General features: G+C 35.1%; 2 pseudogenes; one reads left to right on the top strand and one right to left on the bottom strand.

Annotated features, from left to right (window-relative positions):
* Positions 1 to 7,160: 7,160 nt before the first annotated feature.
* LOC127080783 (NAD(P)H-quinone oxidoreductase subunit 1, chloroplastic-like) lies at positions 7,161 to 10,205 on the bottom strand (annotated as a pseudogene).
* A 241-nt stretch (positions 10,206 to 10,446) lies between these two features.
* On the top strand, positions 10,447 to 11,321 carry LOC127080782 (DNA-directed RNA polymerase subunit beta-like; annotated as a pseudogene).
* Positions 11,322 to 26,104: the final 14,783 nt, after the last annotated feature.

Raw genomic sequence — 26,104 nt, 5'->3', positions numbered from 1 at the left:
ACTCCTTTGAGATGGTTCTTAACCTGATTCCATGCTCGTGACTCACAACAAACCATTTGACTATCAGTTGATTCGATCAACTCTCATCAATATCAATGGAACTTGGGTGTTGATAAGGTGAAAATCATAATCCACCAAAATGGATGATTGATCTTGATGATAACTTGATCTATCCCTTGACCTTTGTTTGTGTTTACCTTGTGTGTGATCCCTTGTTTGTGATTGTTGCATTCATGCATACATGCGCATCATAGCATTCATCATAGAAAAATAAATTTCAAGGAAACTAAGGTCTCATTTGCAAATATTTTCAGACCATGGATTATGGACGAAGGAACACTAAGAAGTACGGTTTCAGATGTCCTGATTTGAAAGAGCTGAGGAAGTTGTCATCCTTTGTACTAGATCCCTTGGACTTCAAGCAACATCATGGAAAACTTTTGTCTGTATTATCTGCTGATGTGGTTGAAGGACTTCTAAGTGTTTTGGTTCAATTCTATGATCCTCTCTACCGGTGCTTCACTTTTCCCGATTATCAGCTTATACCTACGTTAGAGGAGTATTCCCATCTCTCAGGAATACCCGTACCCGACAAAGTACCTTTTAGTGGATTGAAGGAGATTCCCAGATCTCATGTTATAGTTGAAGCTCTTCATCTAAAGAAATTTGAGATTGAGGCTCATTTGGTGAAGAAAGGAGGTATTCTTGGGTTGAATTCTGAGTTCCTCATTAGAAAAGCTATTGTCTTTGCTCAAGCCGGTATTAAGGACGCTTTTGAAGCCATCTTTGTATCGCTCATCTATGGTTTAGATTTGTTCCCTAACATTGACGATTTTGTTGATGTTAACGCCATTAGAGTCTTCTTGATTGGGAATCTTGTTCCTACTCTGTTGGGTGACATGTATTTCTCTTTGCATTTGAGGAATTCTAAAGGTGGTGGGACTATTGTATATTGCGTTCCTCTTCTATACAAGTGGTTTATTTCGCACTTGCCTCAGACGCCTTCTTTTTTGGAGAACAAGCAATGTCTATGGTGGTTTCAGAGACTTATGTCTCTCACTAATGATGATATTGTTTGGTATGATTCTGCATTAAGTAGCTTGGACATTATTGACAATTGTGGTGAATTCTCTAATGTGTCTCTCATTGGTACACAAGGAGGAATCAACTATAACCCTGCTTTAGCTCGTCGTCAACTTGGGTTCCCCTTGAGAGATAAACCTAATAACACTCAGTTAGAAGATTTATTTTATCAAGAGGGTAAACATCCCCAACATTTGAAGCAAAGGATGATACATGCTTGGCATAATGTACATAGGAAAGGAAGATCAGAGCTTGGTCCATGCAACTGTGTAGCTTTGGAAGCTTACACTATTTGGGTGAAGAAGAGAGATTTGGAGCTGAAGATATCGTACGCTTGGGAAAGACCTATATCTTTGGTTATGACTGAGCCATCAACTCTTCCTAACTAAGATGTAGAGGAGTTGGAAGACACACTCCCTTTGTGTAACCAACCCCTTTACCTGTGATCTCTGGCATTTTATTAGTTTTTGATTTGAAAACTTCTTATCATTGGGTTTTGTTCGTACTTTTCCCTTTCCTTTGGAAACAATAAAAGCACCGCAGAGACTCTGGTTTTATTGACGTTAAACTTATCCATAGTTTGATGGTCATGAATTTACCGCTACAGTAATCATTGTACTATTACAACAGGCTAAATACACGACTTTGTACTCATAATAGAATTTTTCATCCAATACTTTGTATCATATTGTCACGCATAACTTTTACATTTGTACTATGTGTATTGTTTTTAACTATCTCTAAAATTTGAAGTCTTCACCTTGTGAAGGAAATTATCAAAGTTATTTTCAAAATAATAAACTTCTAGAGCAATGTTTTAAAAATCGGACCGAACTGGCCAATTCAATTGGTTGGACCAGGAATCGGAGATGAATTCGGTTGGATTAACCTTTCAAAACCGTTAGTGGGTCAAAATCGAAATAAAACCGTAAAACCCAGATTGAACCTGTTAGACGATAGTACCGATCTAGAAGGGGGGTTGAATATATCAGTTTTGAAATTTAGTGCTTTTTAAAAATGTTTTCAACAGTTGTGGAAGCACCCTAGATTGTAATCGTCTAAACGATCTGTTAATGGAAAGATCGGATATACGTGAAACCGAATAGAATTACTTAAGATAGAGAATATCAACCCCTATCTAAATCAATCAATTAACTACTATGATCCTTGATATCATTACCTCTAACAATTCTTAACACAATAAGAGATTAAGGAAAATATTACTAAGTTTGTGCGAAATTAATTTTGTCGAACACTTGGTGTGCACTTCACACCAAGTGTCAATTTCACTCAAATTGAATGTGCAGAATTTTACTCAGTTACAATCAAAGTGATTGCAATAATTTATCGAACAATTGCTATGCACACAATTCAAGCGATATTGATTTTGTGATTAATTTCACACAAAACGTAATTAATGCAGAATTTAAAAAGTTTAGAGATAGAGAGAACAAGACCGGATTTATTGAGGCAGTTCCCCTATCGTCCTCGCTTAGGGTACGTCTGCCCGCAATTCTAAATCTAAAGTTGAGATGTTTTTATTAACACGTTGCAAAGTCAATACAAGAGAACAAATGATCACTGGAGATCAACCCCTAGAGTTGTTGTAGATCATATTCTATTCTCTCCCCTTGATTCGAGTTGAACCAAGTTCTTCAAGCACTTCGAGCAAACCTCCAGTTATCGCTACCTTATTGGAAGAACGCCTTGTTCTCCAAAACTTCAGCTCGGCTAATTTCGAACGCAAGTCGCTTGAACCCTAAGCTTTCTTCAGAATCCTCTGTTTACCACTACTTGTTTGACCGAACCTTTCCGTTCTTCAAACTTTTCACACGGCTGAATCTGCGAAGCAAAGGTTAATGCAAAAACCCCCCAATTCTTGGAGGACAAAACCTCAAAGGTTTTATTCAAGAAAACCCCATACAAAGTGTCAACCCAAATTAAGATAATCCAATCTTCTTTGGACATTATCACAGCTGCAATGCACAATTCTCAACAAAGATGATTATGTGTGATTATTGAGAAATGCAATGAAAAATGAAGATGATGAGCACTTTGGTGTATCTCTTTCACTTTTCTTGTTAAAATGTTGAAGAAGAGACATTTAAATATTTGTATGATGTATGGACAAATAACTAACATAACAGAAAAATTTCACAAAGTTACACAGCAAAAAATTAAGTAAAACAGGCGACGAGTCGACTCAAACAGGGGATGAGTCGACTCAAACAGAGTTTACTACAGGGTTGAGTCGACCTATGACTAGACATGTTTGGACCCGTGGAAATATGGTTCAAAAGAAAGTTGGAAACGAGTCGACCTAAAGAGTGGATGAGTCGACTCATTTAGGTTTCCCAGGAATGAATCGACCTGTGACTTGACCGGTTTGGACCCGAAGGTTTTCCTCCGAGTCATGAGTCGGCTCACAGAGCTTAAACTTCCAAAATGAGTTTTGCAGCATATTATGACCAATTTAAACCGATCTCCTATGAATCTAGGATATTTACTATGATTAAGTGCATGATTCACATATAAGATATGCTCCTGTATGCTTGGACACACGGAACCTATATTTTGAACATGTTAAAGGATGAATGCTTTCTATGCTATGATGATATTATCCAAAGACATGTTGTGGGCGACTAGAGAGGTTTGACATCATTAAAATAAGGACTAGACATATTTTCCCTCACAGAACCGTCAAAAACCATTCAAACCAAAGAACCGGAGTCAATTTTGTAAAACCGTCCAGTTAAAAAAATGCATCAAATTGACCATTTTTTAATTTTTTTTTAAATTTTAATATGTTAATATCAAAACTTAACATACATTTCTCTATCACCAAAAAATTCCATGTTTTTTTATAACAATACAAATTTTTAAAATTTGTCACTCCGTTATAGTTTTTCTTTCAACCACACTTCATCATCATCACGTCGTCTCTTTTAAGCATAGTCACGATATTCAAGTCAATATTGATTGTCGATCAAGTCAATATTGTTTGTTGTTGTCAAGTAAGATTTTTTTGTCGTAGTTCAACTCAAATTCGTTTTTTGTTGTTTAATGAAGTATATTGTATTATTTATTTTTGATATTCTATCTTAATTATTTGAAATTTATTTTAGTAATTATATTATATTATTTTAATTTTGATTTGAGTTAGTTTAACTTATTTTATTGTAATTATTTAATTTGGTCAAACTATTCTTAAATAAACGTTGAAATAAAGTGTCGAACTATGTTATGTTATTATATGTATTATTGATATTGTTGTATTAACTTTGTAATCGATTTTTGAAATATTTATTTTATTAAGTTGTGAACGTATGATTATGTGTAACATATCTATAAAATTTAATTTGACATTATTAGTTTGTTTAATAAACGGTTCGACTGTAGGTTTAACCGGTTGAACCAATTAAACCTTAAACCACAAGTTTCACTAGTTGGATCTTCGGTTCAATTTTTAAAACATTGTTCTAGAGTATTCACTAATTGGTCACAAGTTGATAAAACTCATTATAGGATAAGTTATTTGGTTATGACCTTATTTTAAATAGGATAAGTTATTTGGTTATGACCTTATTTTAAATAGTAAGATCACATATCATTAGGATCACAAGCTTTAATTAAAACTTCATCAACATATTTCAATCCTTTCTTTTTCCTGCTTACACCATAGATATCATTGAAGCTATATTGTTTTTCTCTATATTGGTTAGTCAGGAACCCTTGAAAATATATTTTGCATTTTTCAGAGTAACACTCACTTATCTCTAAAGATTGAGACTTTTGAGATTTTAAAGAAAAATTTCCCTTTTTCAAAACAACAATCTTTTTCTCTAAAATTTTGCGATGTTTTAATGGAAGGTCATAGATATTTATAAGACATTTATACTTACGAGTAATTTTTTTAAACCTTACTAAGTAATTCATTTAAGCAATAAAATAATTCATCACAAGATAAATTTGAAAATATCTCATCTTCGTTATCATCATATATTGTATCATCAAGTTACATAATAGAGGATGTTGAACCCATTAGATAAACATTTGAATGTTCCTTATCTTTATCAAGTATTAGTTAGATTTATCCCATGTATCCATGAGACATTTCTTCTTTCTATTATATCCATTTTTCTTGGATCTCTCTTTCTATATGTTAGGATGTTTATTTTTGAAATGTCCAGGTTCTTTGCATTCATCGCAAATAACCTTCTTGTCAGATTCATTATTATCTATTGGATTGTTGGAATACTTGAATTATTTTTGGGAGAATTATTTCTTCCTTCGGCTCCATAGACGTTGTAATTTTTTGGAAACGGGGGAAAGTTCATCATTATCTACCACTTCTTCATAATCTCCATCATCACGTTCTTCAGCTTGCAGAGCATTAGCCTTAACCTTATTTCTTTTTCTTTTATACTTCAAAGTAATAGGTTTTAGCTTCATCAAGGTTCATCTTCATTAAGCTTTATCTCATGAATTTAGATGAATCTGATTAGATCTTCAAGAGATTAGACGTATAGGGATTTTTCATCTTGAATGACAATTATCTTTGGTCTTCATTTATTTACAAGACTCTTGAGAATTTTCTATACATGGTCATAAGCGAGTGGTATAACATTTATTCAAAAATTTAAGTTCAAAGGCTATAGTTAGAAATCTAGAAAATATGGTTTCCACATCTTCATCTTCTTTCATCTTAAATAACTCATACAGCCTTTAAATTTTTTTTTTTAACTCTTCTAATTGTTTCTTACCTTCATATTTGAGACACAAAGAATCATAAAAGACTTTGTTAATTTATTGTAAGGAATCTTATTATACACTTTGAAGGAAATATTATTCATGAGAAAACTTATGGCCTTTTTTATGTGGTTTGAGTTCACTTTTTTTTCTCAGGGTTTATATAAAACATATCCATATAATTTCCCTCATCATCTTTGAGATGTGTATAACCTTTAACTACCAAATACCGTAGTTTCTAATCTGGAAATATGAAGAAACATAAAAGTTTATCTTTCAAGAGTCAAATATGTGTGAAACAAACATTAGAGGTTTGACTCAGTAAGGAATACTTGTTTCTTCAACATTAACATTTTAATGATCAACCATTTTTCTCAAACATCTTATACTCTTCATGATTTAGTACTCAAATACGATATTATAGCTGATCTAATTCCAACTGACAGTGAGAAAAATACAAGAAATTATAAAGACAAACTTCTCAAAGTGTTTTTGGTGAAGACATGCTCTACAAGAAAATGTGCATCATAGAAAGAATGGTTCAAGACTCAAGCTCAAGTCAAGCTTCACTTATAAAAGAATTCAAAGTCTTGAAGATTTCTATTGATTTGATCAAATTATTAAGGTATAAAGTTCTCAACCTTTCTATGTTAATTCAAGTGCTCAAGGTTTTTCATATATACATATAATGTTTCATTTAGGCCTCTTAAATATTTTCATTTGGCGTTACACTTCATTTTTCACTGCATTCTGTCATTCTGCCTTGATGGTAATCGGTTACCAGATTTGAGGTAATCGATTACCAGCTGTTTACGCTACCTCCTGTGACAAGTTTTATCATTCTGCCTTGATGGTAATTGGTTACCAGATTTGAGGTAATCGATTACCAGCTATCAACGCTACCTCCTATGACAAGTTTTGCAGCAGGTAATTGGTTACGATGTTCTGGGTAATCGATTACACAGTAAAAAATTTCAAATTTTTTAACATTGGCTCAGGAGTTATCAATTACACCATATTGGGTAATCAATTACCATTGAACCCGTGGCAGAAGGAAATGCATTCTTTCATGAAAATCTTTTCTAAAATGTGTTCATGAAGCATGACATCCATTCATGAATTATGACCATTTAGAAAGGTGTCTAAGGGTTATATATAACTTGTATTACGATTGTCAATGGGGTACCAAGGGTCTCTTTCGAGTAGACGCAATCAATATAGTTATGCTTCTTGGAATACAAGAATGAAATTTCACAATCAGTGACCAGATCAAGTACTACAAAATAAAGTTTCTTTTTTTCTTAGGTTTTTTTAAGAACTGTATTTAATTATAAAAAATTATCTTTTTCGATTTGAATTGTTTGAATTGTATAATCATCAATTATTAACATTGGTAAACGGCCTAAAGCAATTTGATTATAATTCAATTTATGATGATCATAAGTTGAAAGTTCATATTCTTCAGTCATTGATAAACAATTTGTTGGACAATACTCAATACAGTTACCACAAAAAATACAGATTCCGAAATCAATACTGTAATTTAGCAATCGCTTCTTTCGAATATCTGTTTCCATTTCCCAATCAACAACGGGTAAATCTATAGGACATACAGGTAAACAATTTGCGTGAGATAAGATAATCATGAAACTTTGACCAATGTACCTTGCAGCTCGTAGTGTTTGTTGACCATAATTCATGAACCCATTTACCATAAGGAACATATCATAAATATCTATGAATAGTATAGTTTTGTTTGATTTCTTTCTCTTATTTGAGACAAGTAATGAATATAAAAGATCCATCTTTCTTTTACAGCGAAAACAATTGAGACGAAGTTATTAATAATAGATTACCTATAGAAATCGGTAAAAGAAATTTCCATCCAAGATTTAATAATTGATCCATTCTTAGCCTAGGCAAAGACCATCTTGTTATGATAGAAACGAATAATAAAAAATAGCATTTAGCTAATGTAATAAAGAGATCACTTGTAGTTCCAAAAACTCCGTATGTTTTATTTATTTCAAAAAATTCAGAAAAAAATATGTACGGAATAGAAATATTTGAACTGCCCAAGTAAAGAATTGTTACAAATAATGAAGAAATTAAAAGGTTTAAATAGGAAACAACGTAAAATAAACCAAAATCGAATACCTGAATATTCTGTTTGATAACCAGCTACTAATTCTTCTTCTGCTTCTGGTAAATCAAAAGGTAATCTTTCACATTCTGCTAGCGAAGAAATTATAAAAATGATGAAACCCATAGGTTGATGCCACAAATTCCAACCCCGAAAACCATATTTTGATTGCGCATCAACTATATCAATTGTACTTAAACTGTTAGATAATCCTAGTCGATGATAACATTATTGTTCCCATCTCTATTACAGAACCGTACATGATATTTTCACCTCATGCGGCTCCTGGAAAGTCTTAAGTAAATCTAAGGACCGAATCGATTATTTATCTCTTGATATATCCCTAAGATATAAAAAATGAAAATCTATGGAACGGTTTTGAATTAGACCAATTCAAAGCTGTCTGTTCTACAAATAACGAAATAAGTAAGAAAAATCTATTTTAATAAAAGATCCAATTAAGGCACTTCTGAATTGATCTCATCCCTAAAAAAACTTTGTTGAGTAATAACTGAATTCTTCAATAAAATACTCTTTTATAATTCTCAATTATCCTCATGATTTTGAATGACGAAAAATAATTAGACATTTGTTTCTTAATTCTTAATTATGATGTGAATTTGATCTCCATGAGTATGGATATAATAAATCAAAAACGAAAGAGAAATCTATTTTTCCTTTTTGATTTCTTATTATTTTTCTTCCTATTCTTCTTTTTTGTGCTATGAAAAAGGGACTTGCAAAATTTTTAAAGGATTTTTCCATTCCTGATAGTAATTTATTTAGTGAGTGGATTGAAGCATACTCTGGATCGGAGTTGTGGGGAGTACTGCTTTCTTTTTTCTACCAACTTAAAGCCCCAATTAGTATTCTTTTTATATTCTGCATAAATTTTCTTTTGGATAATTTATAAAATCTGTGTTACTAATCCTTTGTGTATCTTGGTGTTTCTAACCATTCACTCTTTTTTATTAATCCCCCTTATTTTTATATATCTATGAGAATTCATAAAAATGGTAACTAAAACTCAATAAGGTTGGGCTTTTGAGACCGCTTCAAAACAGGATGACAAATTATCCAATCTTGGGTAAAATGGCCTCTTTTGTTTATCATTTTATTTCATTATTATACATAGAAAATGAGACTCCATATTTTTACTGCCCTTTCATTCAAATCATTATACTATCTACTAACTAGGAGTAATAGAGTATTCTGAAATTAGATTAAATAGAAGCTGTTTTATTTCACTCATATAACTATCTAATTTAGTTCTTCAATCAGAACTATGAAAAAGAAAATAAGGATAATGAAGGTTTCTATTCAATTTATTAGCCTCCTTTCATATATAGTACTATATAGAAATATAGTACTATAAATAGAGGAGCATAGTAATAACATCAAATAGCTTTTTCGGTTTCAACGAATCACACATAGAGATATTGATAAGATACATAGATTTAATGGTATTTCATAACTAATCGATTGAGCAGCAGCTCGTAGACCACCCAAAAAGGAATATTTTATTATTTGAGCCATATCCTGACATAAGAAGTCCAATGGGAGCAATACTCAAAATAGCAATCCATGAAAAAAAAACACCTATATTGAAATCAGATAAAACAAAGTTATAGCCAAAGGAAATTACTGAATAACTTATTAGAATGGATATGACTGATAGGGATGGTCCGATACTGAATAAACGAATATCTCCCATAGATGGAATAAGATTCTCTTTGAATAATAGTTTTGTTCTGTCTGCTAGAGCTTGAAGAATTCCAAAACAACCAACATATTCATGTCAAATACGTTGTTGTACCCCTGCAAGTATTTCTCTTTTTAACCATACAATTACTAGTACACTTAGTGTGATTCCCAAGACAAGAATCAAAATTGGTACAAGTATCCATAGAATTCCATAGACCTCTTTGAAAGATTCCAATCCGGAAAAGGAGTTTATATCTTGGACTTTCGTTGTATAAATTATCATTTTAATGATCAACTTCTCCCGTAATGATATCTATGCTACCTAGTATTGTCATAATACCAACCAATTTCATTCTTTTAATTAATTGAGGAAGAATTTGCAAATTGATTCTCGCTTTTTTCTGATTATTTTATTTTTTATATCTTTCTCTCATGGAGCCGAGCAAATACTGAATTTATTTTTTGGATATCAATCGAATTGGAATATGGAATATCATACTATACTAATAGTATAAATAGAATTCATTTTTTTAGATTGTAAAAAATACCCGACCTGAGGTCTACGTGAAATTTATCCATTTGTTTCCATTGATATTACAAGTTCAATTCTATTTGTTTTGTTGCAAATTTTAATTGCAGTATCCAATTTCCTCTTTTCATAATATGTATTTCATAGACGTGGTTAGGTAAAGTTTCATGTGATTCAGTAAAGTAAAAAGAACAGAAATTCCATTATTGATAAATTTATTCATGTGATTCGATGAAGAATGACAGCAAATAATGGGATATTTTCTATAAGGGGGGGGGGGGAATAAAAAATGCTTGGGGTTAGGAATGAAGGAATGTCTACACTACCCGGATTGAATCAAATACAATTTGAATGATTTTGTAGATTCATTGATCGGGGCTTAACAGAAGAACTTTTGAAGTTTCTAAAAATTGAAGATACAGACCAAGAAAGTGAATTTCAGTTATTTGTGGAAACATATCAATTGGTAGAACCCTCAATAAAAGAAAAAGATGTTGTATATGAATCACTTACATATTCCTCTAAATTATATATATCTGCGGGATTAATTTGGAAAAACAGTCGGAATATCCAAGAACAAATTATTTTTATTGGAAACATTCCTCTAATGAATTCCTTGGGAACTTTTATAATAAATGGAATATATAGAATAATAATCAATCAAATATTGAAAAGCCTCGGTATCTATTATCGGTCAGAAATGGACCATAACGGAATTTCAGTTTATAGTGGCACAATAATATCAGATTGGGGAGGAAGATTGGAGTTAGAAATTAATAGAAAAGCAAGGATATGGGCTCGTGTAAGTAGGAAACATAAAATATCTATTCTAGTTCTATCATCAGCTATGGGTTCAAATTTAAGTGAAATTCTTGATAACGTTTGTTACCCCAAAATTTTCTTGTCTTTCCTCAATGAAAGGGAGGGGAAAAAAGTAGGGTCAAAAGAAAATGCCATTTTGGAGTTTTATCGACAATTTGCTTGTGTAGACGGAGATCCCATATTTCCTGAATCTTTATGTACGAAATTACAAACAATTATTTTCAACAAAGATGTGAGTTAGGAGGAATTGGTCGGAGAAATATGAACCGAAGGCTAAATATTGATATATGATCAGTCACCATTTTCATTGAGTTTTCGTTACTGATCCGGCAAGAAACCGAGGATTTTGAGACATTGTGCAAGCATTTTGGTACCTTTAAAGTCAATTTTAATTCCCTGTAAGATATTTTAGAATTTCTATTAATTATCATTTTTATTTTATATTTTCGTGATTTTATGCGTGGGATGTCTGTGTTTTTGTCATACAGGTCCAGGTAGAAGAACCGAGGAACTCGAAGCAAGACATTGAGGAGTTCAGGCAAGCGAAGGAAGGAAAACACTCAGTACAAGAGGCCTGACACGGCCACCCATGTCACCTGACACGAGCCGTGTCAGGCAGAAGGAGAACTAAGATTGAAGGCAGAAGCCTGACACGGCCGATCATGTCAGGCCAATACCAAGCCGTGCTACATCTCCATGGGCGTGTCAGGCTAGGCAGTTAGCTGACATGGCCACCCGTGTCAGCCCAGACCCATAATTTTCTCATTTTCGGGCTTGAGTTGTAAGGATGTTTTAGAGTTTTTCACCTTTTGCCTAGGGATTTTCACTATATTAGGGGACCTTCTACCAAATAAAAGATCATCTTGGAACGAGGCGAACACAATATTGTCAGACAGGCAAGGATTATAGAGATCAAGGAATTCGGAGAGCGGAAGGTTTTCATGAGCAGAAGCGATTAAAGATCCAAGTCATCCAATTACTTGTAATGTGTATTTTTTATCTTGAATTTGTTTTGAACAATATGAGTAGCTAAACCCCTCAATTCTAGGGGGTGTCCCTGATTTAGAATTGTAATGATTGTGAGTTTACAATTGATTTATAATATTATTTTTATGGTAATCTTTTGATGTGTTTAATGCTTTCTCTTTCGGACCAATCGAGATCGTTGTATGGTTATCAATAAGGCTGGACCGCCATTGATAAGATTTTCATTAGATTACTCTATAGTAGATGTCACCTAGGACTAGGGATACCCTGTATGAATCAGAGCATTCTTGATATAATAAAGCTTAACTTCACCCTAATTGCCTATGGACATAGAAATTAGGGTAGAATGATTAAAGGTTTTCTCACCAAGGACTTGGGAGAAAATACCCTTGAGAACTGATAGTAATTGATATTTGTTGATGCAATAGTGACTCATAGTTGTTACAGGGATAAATCATACACCTTCCTTGACATTGTTCCTCTTACCTTGCAAACCCTTATTTTTCATTATTATTTCATTTGCCTTTATTTTTATATTTTTGAATTTAAAAATCCCAATTATAATTTTTGTTTAATTGAACGATGAATTGAACTCAATATTAACTTGTAGTCCTTGAGATCGACATTCAGGGAATTTCCCATTTATTACTATAACAGGAAAAATAGTACACTTGTTATTTTTCCGATCAAGTTTTTGGCGCCCTTGTTGGGGACTGCCAAAATATAGAGTTTCCTTTTAGAGTTCAATTAAAATTTTGTTGCTCTACAATAAAATTATTTTTCTGTCATTTATATAGTATAATTTACTAGTTTGTGTATCCGAGGAGAACCCTTAGCTAAATTTCTTTTTGATGCAGAAATCGAGAGAACCCTTCACCGGAGATGCAGGAACGCAAGAGTGGATTCCAAATAAGAGGTTACCTATGATCCCTTCGATTTTGAAGAAGAACCAATGGTTGATAGTCCTCCGATTCCACCTCCTCCACCTCCGGAAAGACTCATAGGTGACTATGAAGGTGCAAAGGCGTTGGGTGGTAGACTGACTATTGTCAACCAACCGGTAAATGTGACGAATTTTCAATTGCATCCTAGCACAATCAATCAACTGGAGAGAAAAACTTTCACTGGAAAGGTTAATGAAGATGCCAATAAGCACCTACAAAGATTTCTGACGATGAGCACTATTTTGAAAATTGATGGTCATACTGATGAAGCAAAAAAATTGAGAATGTTCCCGTTCACTTTAGTTGAAGATGCGGAAGAATGGTTTCTATTCTCTCTCAGCCGGAAGTATCACATCATGGGAGGAGATGGAAATTGCATTCTTAAATGAGTACTTTCCAACATCAGTATTCCTGAGAAAAAGGTATGAAAACTGAACTTCAAACAGAAGGATGGTGAATCATTGGGAGGTGCCTACAAAAGATTCAAAAGGGTCTTAGTAGCGTGTCCAACTCATAATATGGATCAAACTGAACAAATGCAGATGTTTGTTAACAGGCTGAAAATAAAGACAAAATAGTTGATTGATACAGCAGTCGGTGGCTCAATAAATTTCTCAATATCCATCGTATTAAAAGGATTATTGAAGCAATAGCTGCCAATGAGCATCTAGAATTATACGATAGGTGTACTAGCCAGCTAGAAGGGGTAATTGATCTAAAATTGGAAGCTAATAAAATTCGTCTGGAAGACACAGTTGCTACCGAAGTAGAAAAGAAATTAAAAGCTATGAATATAGGTACTCAACAGATAGCTCAAGTCCAGCCGACTCAAGCCATCACTTGTGAAATCTTTAATGGACCTCGTCACACGGTTTATTACTTTGCTACCCCCCAACAAATTTAAGAGATCAAATTCTTAAAGCAGAATAATCCCTACTCCAACACTTATAACCCAGGTTGGAAGAATCATCATAATTTCTCCTAGAAGGATCAGAGAGGGAATGTTCCGCAATAGGGTACATGACAATATCAGACTCAGTATCAACAACAAGCACCTAAAAAGGAAGAATGGGAGATTACCATTGAAAAATTAGCCGCCCACAATATGCAGTTCCAAGAAGAAATTAGAACCAATCAGAAAAACACCACTGCCTCCATAAAAAATCTCGAAGTCCAAATGGGTTAGATAGCATAACATTTAGCTTCAAATTCTCAAGCTCCGGGCACCTTACCCAGTGGTACGGTGACAAATCCGCGGGAGCATAACAATGTTGACGCTGTAGTAACCAGAAGTGGAAAGTCAACGGAAGAAAACAATATGGAGGAAGATGGATTGTTAGAAGTGGATTTAGAAATCAAGGAAACCAAGAACCAAAATAAAGAAGTAATACTAATGCCTGTCAAGGAGAAAGAAAAAGTTCCTAAACCAGTCATCAAACTCCCTTACCCTCCGAGACAGAAGAAGAAAGATCAACATGAATTTTTTTTAGAAGTTCTTGGAAATGTTCAAAAAGCTTGAAATAAATATTCCATTTTCTGAGGCGCTAGAACAAATGCCAATATATGCCAAGTTCATGAAAGACATCATCTCCAAAAAGCGCTCCACTGATATAGACCCGATCATCCTGATTGAAACATGTAGTTCCATTCTTCAAGGTATGAAAATCCCAGTGAAAAAGAAAGATAGGGGATCGGTTACTATTCCTTGCACTATTGGTGATAGAAAATTCAAGAAGTCTCTGATTGACTTGGGAGCAAGTGTGAGTTTGATGCTACTATTAATCTACAAGAAATTAGGCCTTGGTACTGTTTAAGATGCTCGGATGATGCTTCAGTTTGTCGATTGCTCTGTTAGGCGACCTTATGGAATAATGGAAGACATTCTGGTAAAGATCGATAAGTTTGTTTTTCCAGTTGACTTTGTCATTCTGGAAATGCCTGAAGATGAGGAAATTCCTCTCATATTGGGCAGACCATTTTTAGAGACAGGACGATGCATGATAGACATAGAGGAAGGAACGATGACCCTCAAAGTCTATGATGAAAAGATAAAAATTGATGTGCGGAACGCGATGCAATACAAAGATGATATTGATACAAGCCACACTATAGAGATGATAGACCAGGTAATTGCTTAAGAAATTGAAAAGAAAATGCCCCAATCACCGTTAGAACGTGTTTTGAGTTTATCAATTTTCGAAAGTGATGAAGATGAGGGGGATTCTGAAGTGCTCGCTATGATGGAGAAATAACCTGAATGGATTAGATCTAAGCCATACCAGTGGGAAGATTTAAGACCACCCCCACCATCAGAAATCACTCAAGAACCCAAAACAGGGGCAGAGTTGAAACAACTACCAGCAAATCTGAAGTATGTATTTCTAGATGTTGCACCCCAAAATTTGCCCTCTATTTTTAACTCTAACCATTTTTTTGTTTCACATTCATTTGCATCATCTTCATAGCATAACATTTTTTTCTGTCTTAATATTACCCGGAATAATTTCTCGGAATTTACAAACACACTGGTCAAATTAACTTTTTTAACTGTGCCTAAAATTAGTCAACGAAAAAATGTCAAGTTTAAGTTTGCAAATGTCGGTAACATTAATCTGCGGTTCACGTGGTTTAATTTGACATGCTAAAAATATTTTTACGACTATTTTTGGTCATATGTTGATCAGTCTGAGCAGTTTAAACGGTCATAATTTTTATTTCAAAATCTGACCAAACGCTGTATTTTTCCGAGTCATTTATTTCGCGCTGATTATTTTGACGTGTTCATTTTATTTTTTCGAGCATTTTGGTGCCCGACTTTTATTTTTTTTAGTCTATTTATTTTTATATTGAGTCTAGAATAAATAAATAGGTTAATTAGTTTTTATTTTAATTTTAACTATTTTAATTATTTAACTTTATTCAGTTTTTAATTTAATATTGGGTTTCAAAATAAACTTAGGCCCATTATCATTAACCTAATTTGTTCCTATATATATTTACTAGCATGACTGATAGAGGGAGGCCAAAAGACAGAACAAAAAAAGAGAAACTGAGAGTGGCTGATCTATACTATCGTACACACAGTTTGGTAATAGTTTATATATGATATATACTTTATCTATTTTGTTGATATATTTGTTACTGTATTTCAAATACATGTTCATATATGTAACTAGTGTGTTAAATATATATATATATATATATATATATATATATATATATATATATATATAATATATATATATATATATATATATATATATATTTTCTATTTTATGTTATAATTTGATTATGTTTTCGGATCGGATCGTGTCAATACGCCGTTTTCACATATACGTGTATGAGGCGTGACATTTGTGTTATCCGATCCAGTTGCGATGATCGCAATTTTGCGCTAGCAACGCTGCTGTTTTTTTTTAATTCATATTTTTTTTATATACATATATTTAGATCTGCACATTTTTTTCATAACTAACTACCCTGATTTTTCCTAAACCCTGACAATTTCGTCACAAACACTAAATTTCAAACCTAAAACTTTAACCGTGTTGTTTCCTCTAAACCATAAACATTTTCTTAAACCTTAACAAACCTTATTATTATTTCCTATTTTCACTCTTATTTATGTTATTCATACACTGTAACTGCTTCGCCCTTGTAATATTTTAAGTTTTAACTTGTAATATTTTCAGTTTTACTTTTCGCCATCTTTATTATGTAACTGCACCAAAGCGTTGTAATAATTAGGATTTTATTTTCTGCCATTTATTTTCTGCCATTTTATTTTTCTGCCATTCATTTTTCTGCCATTTAAATTCCTGCCATTGATCCTATATTAACTGCGTGGTTTAGTAATGTAGGGCGTGAAAACCTACTAAATTAATTATTCAATATTTTTCTATAACCTTTATATTTTTGTAAATAAATAATAAATACTAACTATTTTAATAATTTTTTTTATTACTTACTTATAATAATAAATCCTTATATATTTTGTAAATAAAATCTAATTGACCATTTTTCTAATTGAATAATAATAATAAATCTATTAATCTAATAATTTGATATTTTCTATAATCTTTATTTATTTTATAAATAACTAACTTAATATTTTTCATATAACTCTTTTATTTTATAATTTGTACATTAATGTATTTTAAATTCTTTTATTATTACTAATTTATTTTAAACTCATATTTTTCTAATAACTTCTAAAAACTTGTTTAACCTAAAATAATTTCTTTTAAAATTCTAATTTTTATTTTTTATTATTATTTTATTTTTATTGTTTTTTTATTATTGTTTATTTATTATTTTATTATTATTTATTTTTATTTATTTATTATTATTGCTTTTATCTATTTTATTTTTGCTTTTTATTTTCCTTATTTTAATTTTGTTTTATTTATAATATTAGGAACAAATGTATAGGTTGTAAATTTATTCTTTCTCGCCTGATTATTATGTATCTGTCCCATAGCCATGTAATAGTTTAGGAATTTATTTTTCTTGCTTTTATTTTTGTAAATGTTTATTGCGTGGTTAGTAATTTAGGGAGTGCAAAAAACTAACTGTAAATAATTGAACTTAGAAAATTAAATTCAAGACAAATATCTGAAAAATAACACTCACACACGTAGGTCGATCTTTGATCGCCATCTGTACTTCCTAGGGTATTCCTCTTGGTTGCCTTCTTTAAATGGTCAAGTCCCTCGAAAATAGGGGTGTCTTAAGCAAAGTCCCTTCAAATAGAAAAATCACAAGTCCCTATAAACTTAAAAGATCAAGTCCCTACGAGGTTGCCTACGATATAATGATCTTGTCCCTTTGGTAAATATGATGATAGTCCCTACGAGTTGCTAAAGACACCCCTTATGTTGCCTTCATTGACCATACGATGACCCTACGCCCGCCCCTTAAACACATCCAAGGTAATGACTACCTATTCCTTAATAATAGGGACAGTCTTACCATTGAAAGAATATACGAGAACACGAAAGACTTAATCTAGGGTAGGTATCTCATAGTTACTTGCTCACACTTTTCAAAATTACTTTTACACCTCACAATTTCTAAACTAGGCTTTGTATACACCCATACGAGGGTCATTACAAAGTACTTAAAGAAATTTTTCTAATCACACACTACACTCTTGCAAACAAACAAAGTGAGCTAAGTAACTAAGAGCCCATGGATAACCATGGATATAAAGGGTGCTAATACCTTCCCTTTGTATAACCTACCCCCCGAACTCAAAATCTTTTTAAGGTCTTTCCTGTTCTTTTATGTCCTTTCCTTTTGGATAAAATAAAAGTCGGTGGCGACTCTTGCTATCCGCAACATTTAACTAAAGTCACTTTAAAATTGTTTGCCTTGTTTGCTTTATACTTATCTGTTGGGTGCTCTTATGTGTGAAAGACCCTAACCCGGATCTAGTGTACCTTAGGTAAATGGCAATAGACCAAGGAAACTGTACGATGTATATCGATATGGTTGATCTGGTGGCCATAGTTAGTGTGACTTCTTGGTTGGTGCTTATGTTCCTTAGGCAAGTTGAGGATAATATGAGGCTGCCATATGTTGTCAATACACTAACTGACTTTTAGAACCCTAGTCATCCCATCTTGGCCTTTAGAAAGTAGTGAGATAACCGGCTTTGGTGAAGACTGAAGTTGGTTGATACTCGATACTACACTCATTGAGATCCTAAACTTGGAGGGTTTTAGTTGGCAAGTAAGTTGCCTACTGAACAACCACCCTTGTGAAGGATCAATGATTTTGAGATCCCTTAGAACCTGGTTACTTTTGTAGGACAGGATGAATCAACTAAACTTCAGGGGAGGGTACTTACCTTTAAACCTCATGCAAGCCTTCAAACCTAGGGCTATTGTGTGACTTGTTTGTGTGTGCCACATGTTTGTGATTGAGCATAACATCATAGCATCATCATGCATCATAAGCATAGCATTTTCACTAACCATTTCAAGGACCAAAGGATTTATCTTTGTTCTTTGTTGCAGGTCATGGCTTCTGCTCGTAGAAATACTATCCGGATCAACTTTGTAGGAATACCTCCTAAGCTTAAGGAATTGGTCTCTCAAGTTTCTGAAAACTCCCAGTTCATCAAGAGGCATGGTCACCTACTGGATCTAGTCACTTCAGGGTTCAATGAAGACATGATGAGTGTCCTGTTTCAGTTCTTTGACCCTAAACATCATTGCTTCATATTTCCCGACTATCAGCTGGTTCCTACAATGGAAGAGTTCTCCAAGCTTCTGGGTATACCTATTCTTGATCAGAAACCCTTCACAGGCTTGGAAAAAGAGCCTAAACCTGAAGTCATTGCTGCAACCTTACATTTAAAGAAATCAGACATTGTCCTAGAAACAAGGAGTGGAGTTAAGGGTATTCTTGCTAAGGTATTGATGGAGAAAGCTCAAGTATTCCTGAAGGCTATGAGTTATGATGCTTTTGAGGAGATCTTAGCCCTATCGATTTATGGCTTAGTATTGTTCCCCAATCCAGACCAGTTCATAGACGTACACGCCATCAACATATTTCTGACTCGCAATCCAGTGCCTACATTACTTGGAGACATCTTACACTCTCTTCATACCCGTACTACGAAGGCACGAGGAACTCTGATGTGTTGCATACCTCTATTATCTAGGTGGTTTATTTCTCACCTTCCTCGATCAGTGATGAAGAATGAACAAGGGTTCAGGTGGTCCAAGAGGATTATGTCACTTTCTCATTCAGATATTCGTTGGTGCTCTAGATCTATGGAGAATGTTACCATCATTGACCGTTGTGGGGAGTTCCCTAATGTGCCACTCCTTGGCATAAGAGGGGGCATTACCTACAACCCTTCTTTAGCTCTACGTCAGTTTGGTTACGCTCGGACTGATGGTCTTCATGACATGCTTATTCAGGGTATTGTGTTCGACTACGACAACGATCTTCAAGGTTACCGTCAAAGGTTCATACGAGCATGGGGTAAAGTGAACAAGGTTGACAACAAGACTCTGGAACCCAAGTACACTATTCCTATGGAACCATATCTCAGATGGGTACGATCTCGTGCTTAGACTCTTATGATGCCATATCCTGCTATCCTGCCAGTTACCTGGAGCCTGTTGCTGAAGGAGATACTTCTTACATCATTCTTCATCCAGACATGCCCACTGACATGGAAGAGTTACAGAGGTCCTGGATCCAGTTGAAGGAGCAAAGAGATACTTTTAAGACTCATTACAAGGCAAGTCAGGAAAGAATCCTGGAGCTAACAAAACAACTTCACGAGGAGCGGAATCTCAACTCATACCTCAACACAAAGAGGAAACGTCCATGGGAGACTTAAAACCCCATTTTTTGTATTCATTTCATTTTTTGTAAGCCCAAGGGGCAAACAAGTTTATTACTAATAAAAGTTTACTTTTTGGTGGTTTAAACAAATTTAAATCCTACGGTCCTTGAAAACATTGCATAAGCATCTACATACCATATTATTGCATCATAGGTTTCTTATGAACAGGTATCTTATCTTCTCGCTGTTTACCTCAGCAGAAATGGCTCTTGAACAGACTGTCAAAGATCTCCAGGCTCAGAATGCACAATTCCAAAAGTTGATTCTGAACTTGTCCAAGGGGCAAGATGAGTTGAAGACATTGCTGGCTAAGAAGAAGAAGAAGACTAGAAGATCAGGAGGCCTTATCAATCTGGGAAGAAGATTCAGAGGCCCTATCAAGATAAAGGAACAGGTTGATGATTATGAGTCTGAAAATTCTGAGAAAGAGGGAGGTAGTCCCCATGATACTGTGGGAGATTCTGATTCTGAAGCAAATTATTATCATGATCCTAATGAAGATAGTACAAGATGCTGGTGGATAGAATGAATGCTATGGAGTTACAAAAATCTTCTGGGCTGGATTTTGAAGATCTGAGTTTAATATCTGGAGTGGTTATACCTATTGGTTTCAAGGTTCCTGCTTTTGTGGTGTATGATGGTGTCTCATGTCCCAAGCTGCATTTAAGATCCTATGTCCGGAGGATTCAACCACATACTGCTGATAAGAAGTTATGGATTCATTTCTTCCAAGAGAGCTTGTCTGGAGCTCAATTGGAATGGTACTATCAATTGGAGAGTGTCAATATCCGTGATTGGAATGATCTTGCTGAGGCCTTCTACAGGCAATACCAATACAATGCTGATTTAGCACCTACTTGCATGCAGCTACAAAGCATGTCAATGGGTGCTAAGGAGAATTTCAAGGAGTATGCCTAGAAATGGAGAGACCTGGCTGGCAGAGTTCAACCTCCTCTGACTGACAGGGAGCTAGTGGATATGTTTATGAGTACGCTGAATAGTCCTTTCTATAGTCACCTCATTGGAAGCTCATCATCTGGTTTCACTGAGCTGATAATGACTGGAGAGCGTGTGGAAAGTGGTATAAGAAGTGGTAAGATACAGGTGGGTGCCTCTTCATCAAGCACTGTAAAGAAGCCCCCTAGTGGAAAGAAGGAGTCTAATGCTGTGTATGGTCAACCTGGCCGTAACAGAAGTCACCAATCCGTAGGAGTAGTTCACATTTCTAATCCTACTCCTGCAACACCAGAGCTACCACAGAGCAATCAACAGAAGCCTAGAAGACAATTCACCAAGATCAACATGTCACTGGCCCAAGCCTTGCAACACATGTTGAAAGGGGAACTCATTACTTTGAAGGACCCTCCTCAGAATCCTAATACTTCCTCTCCTCGGTACAATCCTAATGCACGATGTGCCTATCATTCTAATTGTCCGGGACATGACACCAACAATTGCTGGGTGCTGAAAAATAAGATTCAAGATATGATTGAAGCTGGGGAGATTGAATTTGACCCTCCTGGGAATCCAAATGTGATTACTGCTCCCATGCCCAATCATGAGAAGACTGTTAATGTTGTTGATGAAGTTTCATATGTTTCCTCAGTAGCAGATGTGACTACTCCCTTATCTATTATCAAGAAGAAGCTGGTGCAGGCTGGATTCTTTCCAGGTTGCAACGAAGACTGTTTTTATTGTGCCTACAAACCTGATAGCTGCTGGAAGTTGAAAGATGGTATTCAACGCCTCATGGACAATTACACTATATTGTTTGAGAGAACTCCTTCTGTGGAAAGTATGTGTGAACACCTAACTCGAGGTAAGAAGTTTGAAGATGTGGATATGGTTGATAAAGTGCCAGTGAAGATTACCTCCAAAGGCCCTGTCAAGATCACTTCCAAGGGTCCTATCAAAATTACTGCTGAAGGCCTGGTGAAGACTGTTGCTGAAGTTAGAGTGCCTCCCATGATTTTTACCACTCCTGGCCCTATTCCTTATACTTCGGATAAAGCTATACCCTGGAATTACGGTTCTGATGTTTATATCCATGGTGTTAAGCAGGAACCTTTGACTGATACACCTGTTACTGATGATAACCTTGATGTTGATAATATTGCTGGATCTAGTAAGATCACCAGAAGTGGAAGAATTTTCCCTCCTCCAGCTACCTCAAAAAATACAGTTCTTCCAACTACAACCTCAACTTCTGAGCCAAGTACTGATGCTCGAGGCAAAGGTCCTGTGGTTGAACCTGTGCAAGTTGAAGCACCGACTGCTGAAAATCTCTCTAAACAGATGGAAGAAGTGCTGAAGATCATTCGTAAGAGTGATTATGATATTGTTGACCAGTTGGGGCATACTCCCTCCAAAATTTCCATGTTGTCTTTGTTGCTGTGTTCTGAGGCTCATGCTAAAGCCTTGATCAAATTCTTAAGGACTGCTCATGTACCAAATGAAATTTCTGCGGATCAATTTGAAAATTGTGTTGCACATCTGACTTATGATAATGGGTTAGGTTTTTCTGATGCTGACTTGACTCCTGCCAAAAGAAACCATAACAGAGCTTTACATGTCTCCATTGAATGTAGGGGCACTACCTTGACTCATGTGTTGATAGACAATGGCTCTTCATTGAATGTACTTCCCAAAGAGGTTTTGAACAAGCTCAGTCCTAAAGATGCTGTGTTAAGACCAAGTAATATGGTGGTGAGAGCCTTTGATGGTTCAAGAAGAGTGGTGCATGGAGAAATAGATATCCCGATCAAAGTAGGCTCTCAAGTCTTCGATTCTACCTTCTATGTAATGGATATTCGTCCTGCGTACTCTTGTTTGCTTGGGCGCCCCTGGATCCCTGGGGCAGGTGCTGTGACCTCCACTCTACATCAGAAGCTGAGATATCCAGTGAAGGGAAAGATCGTAACTGTTTATGGAGAGGAAGAATATATGGTCAGTCATGTGAATACATTTAAGTATGTTGAAGTGGAAGGTGAATATGTTGAGACTCCTTGCCAGACATTTGAAGTAGTTCCTTGGGTCGTTCCCGCTACTGAAGCTCCTCCTGTGGTTAAAAGAGTTCTTGTGGTTACCAGAGTACCTCCTACAATGGCTTTCCTCAAAGATGCTAGAGCTGTGGTTGAAGAAGGTGGTTGTACTATTTGGGGTCAGATTCCCGACATTCCTTACAAGTCTGACAAGTTTGGTTTGGGTTTCACTGCAGAGTCCCAGAAGGCTGTTCGTCGTGCTCGTGCTGTTCGTATCACCAATCAAGGGAACATGAAGGATCAAATCAATGTTATGGGTGACTATATTGAAGACTACAATCTGGATAACTGGATTTTTCCTACTGTGGGTGATGGGCTCAACAATTGGAAGACTGAAGACGTTATTCCTATCTCCTTTAGTCAGGAGTAAATACTATTACTGCGTTGTTATTTTTAAGCCTTGTGCCTTACCCGGGGCACAATGGTATGCTTGTTTCGGGATGTCATTTCATTTGCATACTTCATTCAATAAAAATCAATGGACGTTTCGTTTTCGTAAATATTGGGCTCTTTGTTTTTCTTTTATTTTATTTCATCAGCTATGTGTTCTTACACACACCCACATCACTAAAATGCAGATCCTCATCCACCCTGGATCCTTTTGATAACAGTTCTACTATTGCCAATTATAATTTCGAGAATCCGATCTATCAAGCTGAAGATGGAAAGGATGAAGATTGTGAAGTACCTGTAGAGCTTTCTAGGTTATTACAACAAGAAGAGAAAGTTACACAGCCGCATGAGGAATCAATTGAGGTTGTAAATCTGGGTACTGAAGTAGACAAGAAAGAAGTCAAAATAGGAGCAGGCTTGGAAAACAGTGTCAAAGAAAGATTGAGTCGGATGTTACGTGACTATGTAGAGGTTTTCGCTGGAAAAATCAAGAGATGATATGGAATGATGAATGTCAAGAAGCTTTTGACAAAATCAAGAAGTATCTCCAAGAACCTATAAATCTGATGCCACCAGTTGAAGGAAGACCTCTAATCATGTATTTGACCGTGTTAGAAAATTCAATAGGGTGTATGTTGGGGCAACATGACGAGTCTGGTCGAAAAGAGCATGCAATATACTACCTTAGCAAAAGGTACCGACTGTGAAACAAGATACTCCCAACTCGAGAAAGCTTGCTATGCTTTGGCTTAGGCTGCTCGCCGACTAAGACAGTATATGTTGAATCATACCACTTTATTGATTTCTAAGATGGATCTTATCAAATATACATCTGAGAAACCTGCTCTCTCCGGAAGAACAACAAGATGATTGCTGAACTCTGCACGCAGTTCAAAATAAAACACCATAACTCTTCTCCGTACCGGCCAAAGATGAATGGCGTCGTGGAGGCTGCTAATAAGAATATTAAGAAGATTCTACAGAAGATGACTGTTACTTATAAGGATTGACACGAGATGTTACCATTTGCTCTTCATGGTTATCGTACTACAATACGTACTTCAACAGGGGCAACCCCATTCTCCTTAGTCTATGGTATGGAAGCAGTTCTGCCCATTGAAGTTCAGATCCCTTCCTTAAGAATCATGAAGGATGCAGGCTTGGATGAAGATGAGTGGATTCAGACTCGACTTGACCAGATAAATTTGATTGATGAGAAGAGGTTGGCAGCTGTTTGTCATGGTCAGATGTACCAGAAACGAATGACCAAAGCTTTCAATAAGAAGGTTAAGCCAAAGGTATATCAGGCTGGTGACTTGGTAATCAAGCGTATCATACTACCACAGGGTGATCCTAGGGGCAAGTGGACTCCTACATATGAAGGACCATTTGTGGTCAAAAGAGTATTCTCAGGAGGTGCCATGATGCTTACTACTATGGATGGTGAAGACTTTCCACAGCCTGTAAATGCAGACATAGTTAAAAAATACTACGCATAAAAAGAGACCCGCTAGGTTGACTGGCCTAGGCAAAAATAAGGGCATCCCAGCAAACCAAAAGGGTTCGGGCAAAAATTAGGGATATATATAAAAAAAATGTACACCCGGCAAGTCGAAAACTTGAAAAGGCGGCTTGGGCAAAAAAGGGTATCCCGGTGGATTGAAAACCTGAAAGGGCAATCCAGGCAAAAGTTAGGGATTAAAGCGTATGACTATGTCTCGTTTGGATCACTCATGTAACTTCAACTGATGGTGCTACCTAAATCAAGTTCAAACAGATAAAGATCAATCCAATCGTTTCTGTCTCAACAGCAGAAGATGAGATATTTGAAGATAATGGCAATAGTAGAATTGAAACTCAATAGGATCATTTTTCACATAGCTGTTTTCTTTGTTTTATAAAAAATTTACGACGAATTCCTCTTACTAGGATTTCTGTCTCCTTATACAAACTTGCCTATGTATAGGTCACTTTGTGATATAAATAAAATTTCATCTTTGAATCCAGATTTACTTTTACTCTATTTACATAAGCGAAAACGTCCATTGGTTGTGTTTGAATGTATGTATGCTTTTGAATACGATTGATGTTTACCAGAAATGCATAAAATGCAGTAATAGTATTTACTAAGGACGAACGAGGGTAGTAGTTCAACGAAGCTTCGCCGGTTCATCCCCACTATAAATCCCCAGTAGAGCAAATCTATCTTTATAGATGCTTCGAATTACATCTCCCCTTGAATTTATGTCCATCTCTTTTATCCTCAATCGGGATACTCAGGAACTTATTCCTTCAATAGAAGTACGACGAACGAATACGGGAAGTGACAAATACTATACTATC

Source organism: Lathyrus oleraceus, chromosome 5 (assembly GCF_024323335.1).
Source record: "Lathyrus oleraceus cultivar Zhongwan6 chromosome 5, CAAS_Psat_ZW6_1.0, whole genome shotgun sequence".
In the NCBI taxonomy this organism is placed as follows: Eukaryota; Viridiplantae; Streptophyta; class Magnoliopsida; order Fabales; family Fabaceae; genus Lathyrus; species Lathyrus oleraceus.
This window is presented reverse-complemented; position numbering and strand designations above follow the sequence as displayed.